Raw genomic sequence first — 14418 nt, 5'->3', positions numbered from 1 at the left:
TAAATTGCAGAAAAAAGGGTGTGGGGTCCCCTGAATTTTAATTAACCAGCTGAGGGAAAGCGGACAGCTGGGGGCTGATGTTTATAGCCTGGGAAGGGGGTAATACCCATGGAGCTTCCCAGGCGGTTAATATCAGCTCACAGCTGTATACTTAGCCTTTACAGGTTATTAAAATGTCAAACAATTTTAAACCCAGGTAAGGGTAGGATGTCCCAGATAGCACTAAGATGTATTAGAAATACCAAAAACAAAGATGTGCCAGGACCATAGTAAACACAGAATAAAAATTGATAATCTTTATTTAATAAAAAATTGATTAAAACAGAACATAGAAAAATTCCAAGATACAGACACACAGACAGGTTGGTGGGTGAGTAGTTGTAGGGAGCCCCGATTACATATATTGATGAATATGGAGCAACAAGTTATTTTATAGAAAAAGTTTATTTGAATAAATTAAAGCGCATCAATGCAACTAGTCACCGAATTCCTATGACCCTAAACAGATGGCCATAGACAAATGTTCACAAAAATGATTCAGCCTACAGCTATATATAACAGGTATTGACTAGTGTCATAATGGATAACCATACTCACCCACCAAACACCCGACGTACATTTCACAGATGCTTCGTCAGGGCTGGTTGGTAAACAAGTGACCCAGCCATTTAAGATACAAGCAACCAATGGGAGACAACAACAAAATTAAAAACAGGTGGAAACATAAAGTGTAAGAGGTAATTACAAGGGTACTTCACGAGGTATCCACACCAGCGCATCATAGAATATTTTATCAAGCACAGGTAAATTATCTCTTAAGGCAGGGTTCCCCAACTCCAGTCCTCAAGGCCCACCAACAGGTCATGTTTTCAGGATTTCCTTAGTATTGCACAGGTGATGGAATTATTGCCTGTGCAGGTGATGCAATTATCACCTGTGTAATACTAAGGAAATCCTGAAAACATGACCTGTTGGTGGGCCTTGAGGACTGGAGTTGGGGAACCCTGTCTTAAGGTACTGACCTAGTATTGCGAGTCTCATATCGCCCATACGCAATGGAGCAACTTCCCGCACATAATGGTCAGATGACCACAGCGTCTTAAGTATGACGCGTCCAAATGATTGCCGCATGTGCAAACTCCGTCCAATGACGGCGGTATAGGGGAGCGATCATGTGGTGTAGGTCAGGTGACCGTCACGGCATAGTAACGAGGAATATAACTTGTTTACACCCGGATACATATGGAGACTAGAGGGACAGACCAATGCATTGGTGAGACAGAGATCAGTACGTACTGCTATATTGAATAGAAAAAGTGGATTATTTAAATTAATTAAATATAGTTAATCCTGTCATAGAACAATAGGGTTAGGCATAATAATACCATATTAAATAGATTCATTATATAAAAACAGGCATATATACCTATGTACACTGTGTTCCAAATTATTATGCAAAAAGTGTTTAGGAGTGATAAGGGAAGAATTTGTTTGTTTGTCAGTTAAACTCATTGATGGTGATGTGTGTCAGGGCTCTTTATATCACTGTAAGCAATTGCAGACACCTGTGCTAATTAGTTTGGCAGGTGTGTCCAATGAAAGGCAAGACTACTTAAGAAGGCTGTCCCACATTATTAAGCAGCCTACATTTTCTGCCAAAATGGGAAAGAAAAAGGATGTGTCGGCTGCTGAGAAACAACAAATTGTGGAGCGTTTAGGTCAAGGCATGACTACAATCAACATTGCCAAGACACTTCATCCTGATCATCGCACAATCAAGAAGTATGTAGCTGATTCACAGTACACACATGTGCGTGCTGATAAGAGAAAATTGAGGACTCTTTCCTACAAGCAATTACATGCGAAAAGAAAACAAAGGGCGCATGTGTAGACTCACAGGGCTATTTAAATAATTTAAAAAGTGCCAGTACACTCACCTGTGATGGTTGTGTACGTCTACACAACCAAGATTAAGCGTGTGATTAATAAGGCTCCGGGTCGCCTCTATTTGTAGTACCGTCCTGTCGGTGTTTGCCTCTCAACTCCCTGCTCCTCAAGTGGTCACACGATCCTGCTGGACCAGATACCATGTCACCGCAGGTCCTCAGTAGTTTAACCCGGTGGCTGGGTAACCGCAGGTCCTCACACATCCAAATATGCCCAGCTGCTCCTGCCGCTTTGGCTCCGTATGGAGATATATCACAAGTAAACTATGGTGCAGCGGTCTCAGGGAGCGCCAAAGGAATACTGGACAATTTACTAGATGTCAACCGACTTTTATTCTTCCTCCAATACCACTGCCACAACGCGTTTCAACGGTCTAAGCCGTCCCCACCTGATGAAGACGGCTTAGACCGTTGAAACGCGTTGTGGCAGTGGTATTGGAGGAAGAATAAAAGTCGGTTGACATCTAGTAAATTGTCCAGTATTCCTTTGGCGCTCCCTGAGACCGCTGCACCATTGTTTACTACAGGCAATTACGTCAGGTTAAAAGAGCAGCGGCAAAAAAGCCTTGTCATAGCAGCAGACAAGTTTTTGAAGCTGCTGGTGCCTCCAAAGTCGCCCAAACAACAAGATGCTGGGTCCTTCAGAGGTTTGCAGCTGTGCGTAAGCCATCCTGTCGACCTCCTCTATCCACTGCACACGAGCAGAAACGGCTCCAGTGTGACAAATAATACATGAAGACTGACTTCAAAACTGTTTTGTTCACCGATGAGTGTCGTGCAACGCTCGATGGTCCAGATGGATGGAGTGGAGGATGGCTCGTTGATGGACACCCCATGCAAACATGGCTACGGCGAAAACAAGGAGGAGGTGGAGTAATGTTTTGGGCTGGAATCATGGGGAGAGAGATTGTCGGCCCCTTTAGGATCCCTGAAGGGGTAAAGATGAACTCCATAATGTATGTTGAGTTTCTCAAACAGCACTTCCTGCCATGGTTCAAGGAGAAGAACCGTGCATTCCGCAGCAAGATCATTTTCATGCATGATAATGCACCATCTCATGCTACACATAACACATCTGCATCTCTGGCTGCTATGGGCATAAAAGGGGACAAACTTATGGTGTGGCCCCCATGCTCCCCTGACCTGAACCCCATTGAGAACCTCTGGAGCATCATCAAATGGAGTGTCTATGATGGTGGGAGGCAGTTCACATCTAAGCAACAGCTCTGGGAGGGTATTCTGTCCTCATGCAAAACAATTGAAGCAGAAACCATCCAAAACCTGACAAATTCAATGGACGAGACAGTTCAGAAGCTCCTTTCGAACAAGGGGTCCTATGTGCAAATGTAACATCACCTAGAATAAAGTTTTGAGTTGAAAACTGTCTGATTTCAGTTTGTAATAACCTGCCAATGCTTATAATTTTAAAAATGACCATTTTTTTGTTCTTTATTAAAATGAAAAGGTTGAAAACTCTGCTGTGCATAATAATTTGGAACATGCATTTTGAGTGCAGTTTGAGTGTTTTATTTTTTAAAAAATATACTGTTATCATAGGCAGTTTGTACAAAAATCTTTAAATTGTACTCTAATAGTTATTTGACTGGAAAATTACAATGACTGCAATTCATATAGGTAATTTGGGAAAATCTGAGAAAATATTATTTGCATAATAATTTGGAACACAGTGTATTAGTATACCTATCTATAAAATATACATATGCAATAGTGAAATAAATGTGATTAAATGGAAAAGTGTGTGGTGTGAAATAAAAGCTATGGGTATGCTGTGTGAACTGGAAAATAACACATAAAAATGTATATGTGTAAGTGACAAAGGTGACTACTAACAGAACTGCAATAAATAGTGAAAAGCACAGTTAGATGCCCACTTAGATGCCCTCGTGGGTCCCACCGAGCACACGGGCCAATCCCATGGGCGCAGATATGGGAGCCACGGAGGCGTCCAATGTGAAAATAACACGGTGTACATAGTAAGAACCACACCAACATTTTAAGTGATCCAAAGGAAACACTGAAGAGGATGATATTATGTCAATCATTGTCTAAGTGTATATATAAAAAGTGTTAGTCAAAGAAGTGACTAATATGTGACCCAACCCTATCGAAGATGGTAATATTACATAAAAAAGAAGCTACAACCCCTGGCAAAAATTATGGAATCACCGGGCTCGGAGGATGTTCATTCAGTTGTTTAATGTTGTTGATAAACAACTTTAGGGCTTTAAGAAACACTAAAAGAAATCAAGATAAAAAATGTGGTACTCAGTAAGGGTAATTTTTTACAGACCAAGCAGAGGGAAAAAATTATGGAATCACTCAATTCTGATGAAGAAATTATGGAATCACCCTGTAAATTTTCATTTCCAAAACTAACACCTGCATCAAATTAGATCTGCTCGTTAGTCTATATCTAAAAAGGAGTGATCACACCTTTGAGAGCTGTTGCACCAAGTGGACTGATATGAATCATGGCTCCAACATGAGAGATGTCAATTGAAACAAAGGAGAGGATTATCAAACTCTTAAAAGAATGTAAATCATGCAATGTTGCAAAATATTTTGGTTGTTCACAGTCAGCTGTGTCTAAAATCTGGACCAAATACAAACAACATGGGAAGGTTGTTAAAGGCAAACATACTGGTAGACCAAGGAAGACATCAAAGCATCAAGACCGGAAACTTAAGGCAATATGTCTCCAAAACAGGAAATGCACAACAAAACAAATGAGGAACGAATGGGAGGAAACTGGAGTCAATGTCTGTGACCGAACTGTAAAAAAACCGCCTAAAGGAAATGGGATTTACATACAGAAAAGCTAAACAAAAGCCATCATTAACACCTAAACAGAAAAAAACAAGGTTACTATGGGCTAAGGAGAAGCAATTGTGGACTGGGGATGACTGGATGAAAGTCATATTCAGTGATGAATTGTGAATCTGCATTGGGCAAGGTGATGATCCTGGAACTTTGTTTGGTGCCGTTCCAATGAAATTTATAAAGATGACTGCATGAAGAGAACATGCAAATTTCTACAGTCATTGATAATATGGGGCTGCATGTCAGGTAAAGGCACTGGGGAGATGGCTGTCATTACATCTTCAATAAACGCCCAAGTTTACATTGATATTTTTGACAGTTTTCTTATCCCATCAATTGAAAGGATGTTTGGGGATGATGACATCATTTTTCAAGATGATAATGCATCCTGCCATAGAGCAAAAACTGTGAAAACATTCCCTGAAAGAAGACACATAAGGTCAATGTCATGGCCTGCAAATAGTCCGGATCTCAATCCAATTGAAAATCTTTGGTAGAAGTTGAAGAAAATGACAAGGCTCCAACCTGCAAAGCTGATCTGGCAACAGCAATCAGAGAAACTTGGAGCCAGATTGATGAAGAGTACTGTTTGTCATTCATTAAGTCCATGCCTCAGAGACTGCAAGCTGTTATTAAAGCCAGAGGTGGTGCAACAAAATACTAGTGATGTATTGGAGTGTTCTTTTGTGTGTTTGTTTTTCATGATCCCATAATTTTTTCCTTCTGCTTGGTCTGAAAAAATTACCCTTACTGAGTACCACATTTTTTATCTTGATTTGTTTTAGTGGTTTTTAAAGCCCTAAAGTTGCCATTTGAAATTACTTTAGTTTTGTGCCATGTCTGTGATCTGCTTTTTTTCAACAACATTAAACAACTGAATGAACATCCTCCGATCCCAGTGATTCCATGATTGTTGCCAGAGGTTGTATATGCATATGATAAACAACTAAAATTCATACAGGTGCTTCTCACTAAATTAGAATGTCATCAAAAAGTTAATTTCAGTTCTTCAATACAAAAAGTGAAACTCATATTATATAGAGTCATTACAAAGAGAGTGATCTATTTCAAGTGTTAATTTCTGTTAATGTTGATGATTGTGGCTTACAGCCAATGAAAACTCAACAGTCATTATCTCAGTAAATTAGAATACTTTATAACAGCTTGAAAAATGTTTTTAAAATCTGAAAATGTTGGCCTATTGAAATGTATGTTCAGTAAATGCACTCAATACTTGGTCGGGGCTCCTTTTGCATCAATTACTGCATCAATGTGGCGTGGCATGGAGGTGATCAGCCTGTGGCACTGCTGAGGTGTTATGGAAGCCCAGGTTGTTTTGATAGCAGCCTTCAGATCGTCTGCATTGTTGGGTCTGGTGTCTCTCATCTTCCTCTTGACAATACCCCACAGATTCTCTATGGGGTTAAGGTCAGGCGAGTTTGCTGGCCAATCAAGCACAGTGATACTGTTGTTTTTAAACAAGGTATTGGTACTTTTGGCAGTATGGACAGGTGCCAAGTCCTGCTGGAGAATGAAATTTCCATCTCCAAAGAGCTTGTCGGCAGAGGGAAGCATGAAGTGCTCTAAAATTTCCTGGTAGACAGCTGCGCTGACTTTGGTCTTGATAAAACACAGTGAACCTACACCAGTAGATGACATGGCTCTCCAAACCACCACTGATTGTGGAAACTTCACACTAGACCTCAAGCAGCTTGGCTTGTGTGCCTCTCCACTCTTCCTCCAGACTCAGGGACCTTGATTTCCAAATGAAATGCAAAATTTACTTTCACCTGAAAACAACACCTTGGACCACTGAGCAACAGACGAGGTCTTTTTCTCCTTGGCCCTGGTAAGACGCTTCTGGCATTGTCTATTGGTCATGAGTGCTTGACACAAGGAATGCGACACTTGTAGCCCATGTCCTGGATACGTCTGTGTGTGGTGGCTTTTGAAGCAATTACTCCAGCAGCAGTCCACTCCTTGTGAATTTCCATCAAATATTTGAATGGCCTTTTCTTAATCCTTTCAAGGCTGCGTTTATCCCGGTCGGTTGTGCACCTTTTTCTACCACACTTTTTCTTTCCACTCAACTTTCCATTAAAGGGGTTGTCGACTACTTTATATGATCCCTCAATATATTCCCCCAGGGCCCATAAGTGTTTCTCTAAATACTTTGTTGTGCCTTTTCTGCCTGTGAGTGGCGCTATCACTGGCCGCTCACAGGCATCACGTGGCCCCCAGCTGCAGCCGGCTCTGACATCCGCTGATGTCACGTCAAGTTCCGGCTGCAGCAGGGGGTATTCACTTCTGCGTTCCACGGTGGATGCTGGGCTGTGGACGGGGTTACCCAGCACGTCACACCCGGCATCCACCGCGCACTCTCCCTCTCCTCATTCACTGGGAAAGCGCGCAGTGGATGCTGGGTGTTACGCACGGGGTAACCTGACCCACATCCCAGCATCCACCGAGGGGGGGGCGCATCACTGATGTCACGCCTCACTTGACGTGACATCATTGATGGGTTACGTGATGCCTCTGAGTGGCCAGCGATAGCGCCGCTCAGAGGCGGAGAAGGCACTGCAAGGTATTTACAAAAACACTTCTTGACTCCGGGGGGATACATTGGGGGATTCATATAAAGTAGTGGATAACTTCTTTAATATGCTTGGATACAGCACTCTGTGAACAGCCGGCTTCCTTCTTTTTTGTGGCTTATCCTCCTTGTGGAGTGTGTCAGTGACTACCTTCTGGACATCTGTCAAGTCAACAGTTTTACCCATGATTGTGGAGCCTACTGAAACAGACTAAGGGACCTTTTTAAACGCTTTGGTAGCCTTTGCAGTTGTTTTTTGTTAATTATCCTAGTTTACTGAGATAATGACTTTTGTGTTTTCATTGGCTGTAAGCCATAATCATCAACATTAACAGAAATAAAAACTTGAAATAGATCACTCTGTTTGTAATGACTCAATATAATATATGAGTTTCACTTTTTGTATTGAAGAACTGAAATAAATTAACTTCTTGATGATATTCTAATTTTGTGAGAAGCACCTGTATTTATGTGGACATAAAACCTAGAAGTGTATCCCCGGATCCTCATCTCTCAGGGGAAAGATGGAAGGAGAGGAACAAGGGTAACAAGGACGAACACTGTATTGCAGACAAATGCAGATCAGGTCCCGTCATTAGTGGATGTTCCTATACTGTAACATATCTAAAAAATAAAAAAAGATAAAATCAATTAAACACAAGTTAAAATTGGTGAACCAACCAAGACAAGAAGTCGCTAAATAGAGGGGAAGGGCTCAAAAGGAGAAGCACTAGAGATCATATGGATCTACAAGAATGGAACAAATGAAGTATGTTCACTGAGACCAAAGGGAGTCTGTGTTTTCAATTTATATATCCACTGGACTACCTTTTGGGCCAATCTTTATTTCCAGTTTCTCTCTTTTGGTCCTGGTATTATGTGGTCAATGCCCTGTACCCGCAGTAATTTTTCATCACAGCCATGTGTTAGCCAAAAATGCATAGGTATAGGTTTCAAATCCGTGCATGCTTCTTTTGCTGCGATAATATCACATACGTTTTCCCTAGTTCTCCTTTTTCGTTCCCTTGTGGTCATGCCCACATAGATCTTTTCGCATGGGCATGTTGTGTAATAAATCCACTCCACTTGTACCACAGTTTATCGAATGAGTAATCTTGTATGTAGTGGTACCTCAAAAGTTGGAGAAATCAGAGGCATTCACCATATTGGGGCATGCCATGCAATGACCACTAAGAGAACTGCCCCATTTAGGGCCACGGGATCCAAAAATATGGACAGGTTTGTTATTCTAATAGTGGCTGTGAACCAGTAAATCACAAAGATTTTTTGATCTTCGAAATGTCATAGATGGTCATGAGCCTTGGTTAGCATAATAGCTAAATCTTGCTGGTCAAACCACATTGTTATTTCTTGTGAATTATAAGTTACTCTTTGCACTATGCACTTTATATTGAATCATGTCTTGTATTTGTGAAATATATATAAGGTAAACCCTTTCTCCTCTATCTCCTCTTGCATCATGTTGATGTTGCTGTAGATGCCCTATAGTCCCCCCTTATTATCACACATTTTTTATTATGTCTTTTTTAATTGTTATGTGGTGTCGCTAATAAAATTTGTCTATTATTTGTGTAACTATTTCTGGCTATTTTTTGCTGATCTCATTAGACTGTTTTGTATCATTGTTGTTCTAATTGGGTGGTGCTGTATTGCACGCTTATATAGCTATTGTTATGTGGGATATGTTCGTCCTTATATAGGTTAAAGGTTGGCAGCTGATATTAATAGCCTAGGAAGGGGTCATGGATATTGGCCCCCTTCTAGACTAAAACATCAGCTCGCAGCCTCACCAGAAATGGTGCATCAATAAAATGCGCCAATTCTGGTGCTTAGCCTCTGCTCTTCCCACTTGCCCTGGTGCGACAGCAAGTGGGGTAATAGGATTAGAGTAAGGATTTAGGAGTTACAGCTCTTTAATAAGTTTTTATTATTATTTATTATAGCACCATTTTTTCCATGGCGCTTTACATGTGAAAAACGGGGTATACATAGCAAAAACAATTAAAAGATCTTGAACAAAAACGCAACAGCAAACTGGTACAGGGGGAGAGAGGACCCTGCCTGCGAGGGCTCACAATAGTTGCCTCTTTATGGCGGGGCCAATAATTTAAAGCACACCTGTCAGCAGGATTGTGCCCAGTAAACCATATATACTGTCAGGTGGGCGCCATTACACTGAGTAAAATGATACCTTTGTTGATGAAATCCATCCAGTGGTTCTTTTATAATCTTTATTTTCATTTCTGACATAATGAAATGCTCGTGCTTTGGGGCGGGCCTTGGGGAGGTACTGTTACTGGTGCTCTGCTTGTGTTTTCATATTTCTACCTTCTGATAGGTCACTGTGCTTTCAGTGACCGGCCTACTATTTTAAATACTGCCTGTGTAATTGTGTTCCAAACCTGAAATTTGCCTGCACCAAATGGCCCCTGTTACCGAGAGATGCTACTGCGCAAGCGCGGCAAGCGGTGCCATATTGCTGCAGGCAAATTTCTTTTTCCTCCAGCGAAATGGCGCCGCTAGCAGCGCTTGTGCAATAGAATCTATCGGCAAGCTATAGATGCTACTGCTTACGCACGGGCGCCATTTTGCTGGAGGAAAAATAAATTTGCCTGCAATATGGCACCGCTGGCCACGCTTGAGCTGTAGCATCTCTCAGACCATTTTGGTGCATGGAAATTTCAGGTTTGGAACACAAATTACACAGACAATATTTAAAATAGTAGGCCGGTCACTGAAGGCACAGTTTTTAGAAAAATGATTGCACTTTCCTGATGTTGGTTGGTGCCCGGATAAGGTACCAAGCCAATTATAAGTCTATAATAACCCGGCACTCTAAGACTTAGGTTAAATTTTCTTGATTTTTAATGAAGTTTAATACAGTGTACAAATGTTTCGGTCACTCAGGACCTTCATTAGTGTACTAAAACAACAAAAATAACATAGATAACAATCAGTATATGGTCACAGAGGTAGAGAAAAAATAGCCAATATTTACAAAATATATATGACATGTAGTTTATGTAAATTGAGGACTACCTGTCTTGGGAGGGTCAGGGAAGGAGGGGCAGGGGGCATGAGATGGATGTCCCATACAAGAAAAAAAGAGAACGCACCAGTGTAAGGTTTTCATAAGGTGGACTGAGGCTACCAAGGAGGCTGTGAAGAAAGAGGTATTGTTAAGAAAAGATACTAATAGCTGCTGTAACTAAAGAAGGGTCAGTGGTGGACACATACGCTGTATGGAGCTCTAGGAACGCGGTGTCCACCGCTTGTTCCTGTGATGTGAGGTGTGCATGGATGCCTTTTTGATATGGAATGGACGTATAGAGGTTATTGGCATCTAGAGTCACTAGGAGAGCGTCTGGTGGAATTTGGTAAATTGTGCGGATCATACTGAGGAAAGCCCCTGTGTCGAGTATAAATGATGGACTTTCTTTAATTAATGGGGTCAGTATTTTCTCTAGAAAGATTGATAAGGGAGACAATATAGAGTCAGTGGAAGCAACTATCGGGCGCCCTGGTGGATTCTCTAGACATTTATGTATTTTAGGAAGTATGTAAAATACTGGAGTTATGGGAAATTTCTTAATTAGAAAATCTCGTGTTGAGATCAATTGTGCCCTTGCTTAGGTGTTGATCTATAATTCCTGTAACAGATGTACTGATGTCGTATGAGGGGTTACTAGATAATTTTTAATATACCATGGTGTCGTCAAGTTGTCGCTGAATCTCTGTTACGTATTTAGTTTTGTCCATTACTACTATAACCCCACCTTTGTCTGCCGGTTTAATTATGATTGACTGATCGGCCTGTAATGATTTAAGGGCTTGTCACTTCCGCCCACGTGACCGCAGCTTAGTCACAGGACCTGATGACACATTTGCCGCGTCATTTCCGGTCCGGCAGGTCCTTCAACAATGCGCGCAATTTCGGTGTCCCACTACGACCAATGTTCAGTGTATCCATATAGGACCCACCCACAGCCTATATAAGGCTTATTCACATTCTCTGCACACCTAACATCACAGGAACAAGCGGTGGACACCGCGTTCCTAGAGCTCCATACAGCACATGTGTCTATACAAGGTATGTGTCCACCACTGAACCTTCTTTAGTTACAGCGGCTATTAGTATCTTTTCTTAACAATATCTCTTTCTTCACAGCCGCCTTGGTGGCCTCAGTCCACCTTATGAAAACCTTACACAAATACTGGTATGTTCTCTTTTTTTCTTGTATGGGACATCCATCTCATGCCCCCTGCCCCTCCTTCCCTGACCCTCCCAAGACAGGTAGTCCTCAATTTACATAAACTACATGTCATGTATATTTTGTAAATATTGGCTATTTTTTCTCTACCTCTGTGACCATATACTGATTGTTATCTATGTTATTTTTGTTGTTTTAGTACACTGATGAAGGTCCTGAGTGACCGAAACGTTTGTACACTGTATTAAGCTTCATTAAAAATCAAGAAAATTTAACCTACTATAAGTCTTAGAGTGCCGGGTTATTATAGACTGAAGGCACAGTGACCTGTCAGAAGGCAGACATAGGAATACATAAGCAGAGCACCAGCTAAAGCCCCTCCCCAAAGGCCTGCCTCGAAACACATCTCATTATGTCAGAAATGAAAATAAAGATTATAAAAGAACCACAGGACGAATTTCATCAACAAAGGTATCATTTTATCAGTGTAACGGCGCCCACCTGACAGTGTGTGTGGTTTACTAAAAACAATTCTGCTGGCAGGTGCGCTTTAAATACACCTTCCCACCTGCTCGGTTTCCATCTATATCTGCCCTTCTCTTTCTTTATGGGGCCAGAGCTGTCAATTAAAGAAGAGGTGGGTGTAGATAGGGGGAAAACAAGCAGGTGAGAAGATGTATTTAAATGATTGGCCCCGCCAACTCTGTGCTGACAGAGTTCCTTTAAGAGGTGCATGCCTCTTAATAAGTCATATTAGAAGGTTCACAGGAACACTGATAATTAGATAATAACTAAGCAATTTCATCTTGCTGGTAACATAGTCATAGGCTATGTGCCCACAATGCAGAAATGCTGGATATTTTTTACGCTTCTCCTTGGCAGGAAAAACGCATGCGTTTTTCCCGCATCTTTGCATGCATTTCTGCATGCGGGTCATCAAGCGCTTTTCCAAGCGATTTTAGCATCACTTGGAAAAGTGCTTGACAACTTGTTCACACTATATAAATCCATGCAACCGGCATGGATTTATAGTAGTGTGACCAAGTTAGTTAAAAAAAAAAGAATAAAATGGTAAAAAATAAAGTTTATACTCACCTTCCGATGTCCTCCCGGTGTTTTCTCTGCCGCTTCTGGTGTGTTGGGCGGCTCGCGGTGGTGTGAAGGACCTGCTGTGACGTCATTGAGCCATGTGATGGGTCACATGACTCAGTGACGTCATGGCAGGTCCTTCACAACAGCGCGAACATTGCAAGACACCGGACGGAGCAGACAAAACACCGGGAGGACATCGGAAGGTGAGTATAAACTTTATTTTTTATTTTAAATTCTTTTCTTTACAGTTTCTATGGTACTCGGGTCTGGATGAGAGTCTCCTCTCCTCCAGACTTGGGTACCATCCGCACATAGAAACGCATAATATCCGTGTGTACAAATGTACTGACACGGATATTATGCGTTTCAATGCAAGTCAATGGCGGTGATTACGCTGCGTGTCCGCAAAATTAATGGACATGCTGCGGATTTTTGAGCGCAGCATAAACGCTGCGGAAAAATCCGCAGCATGGGCATTGACATTGCGGCTTGTCATTGGGGACCATGGGGGGCGGATTACCAAGCGTTTACGCTGTGGAAATTCCGCAGCATATACGCTTGTAAAACGCTACGTGGGCACATACCCTAAGACACGTGCTGATATCATGGACATAATTATTGAAAAAACTCCTAATAATACTGGTTGATGAAAAGAATGGCGTGCTGACTTCATATAAATATTAGATGATTTAACTTTATTAATTATGACAAATTCATACATAGATACATAAATGCAGGGGCTCCCTATTTTGAAAAAGCTAACGAGAAACGCGCGTCAGGGTGCTCCCCTGGGAAAACGCGACTTGCGCCTACACTTATGGGTGACTGATAACTACTATGCACTTTAAGGGCATTATGCCACTTTGCTATTCTGCCACCATTGCTCAATAGGAGTGAATAACAGTGAGTTTAGCACAAGCACTTTACTAGATTGATGAATGAAAAGAAAAACAAACACTAATCATTAATATTGTATAAGTTAGGGGATTCATTCCTTGAGAGGCTCCCAGAATTACATTTCTAATCACGAATTACTCTATATATGAAGCTTTGCATTATTATCATTAATACCCTATACTTACCTATCTTGTTCCTCGGGTGACATTTTATCCTCTATCTACCTCTGTTTTATGCTATTTGCATTTATGTATCTATGTATGAGTTTTTCATAATTAATAAAGTTAAACTGATTAATATTTATATGAAGTGAGCACTCCAATTTTTTCATTCATCACTCTTAAAGGGGTTGTCCACTACTTTCACATTGATTGGCTGGGGTCCCGCACACGGCACCTCCGCCGATTAGCTGTGATTAGTGGCGGCAGCCGCCGACCGGAAGCCCTTACCTGCGGTGCTTGGCCGTCAAGTTGTAGTGGCCGGCGCGGGGTACTGCAATTGAATGGGAGGCGGATGTACAGTAACAAGCGCCAGCCACTACAACTTGACGGCGAAGCAGCGCAGGTAAGGACTTCCGGCCGGCGGCACCGATAACAGGTGATCAGCAGGGGAGCTGTGTGCAGGACCCCGGCCGATCATACATTGATGCCCTATCCTACGGGTAAGGCATCAATGTGAAAGTAGTGGACCAGGGGCGGAACTACCGCCCGTGCAGCCGGTTCATTGAACGGGGGCCCCGAGGGAGAGGGGGCCCCTCCAGCCTCCAGCAGGGCCGCCATCAGGGCATGACTGCCCTGACTCCAGTATGGGGCCCGGC

This window comes from Phyllobates terribilis, unplaced genomic scaffold (assembly GCF_046119375.1).
Source record: "Phyllobates terribilis strain yellow unplaced genomic scaffold, ASM4611937v1 Scaffold_5__5_contigs__length_657084704, whole genome shotgun sequence".
Taxonomy (NCBI): Eukaryota; Metazoa; Chordata; class Amphibia; order Anura; family Dendrobatidae; genus Phyllobates; species Phyllobates terribilis.
Note: the sequence above shows the minus strand (reverse complement) of the source record.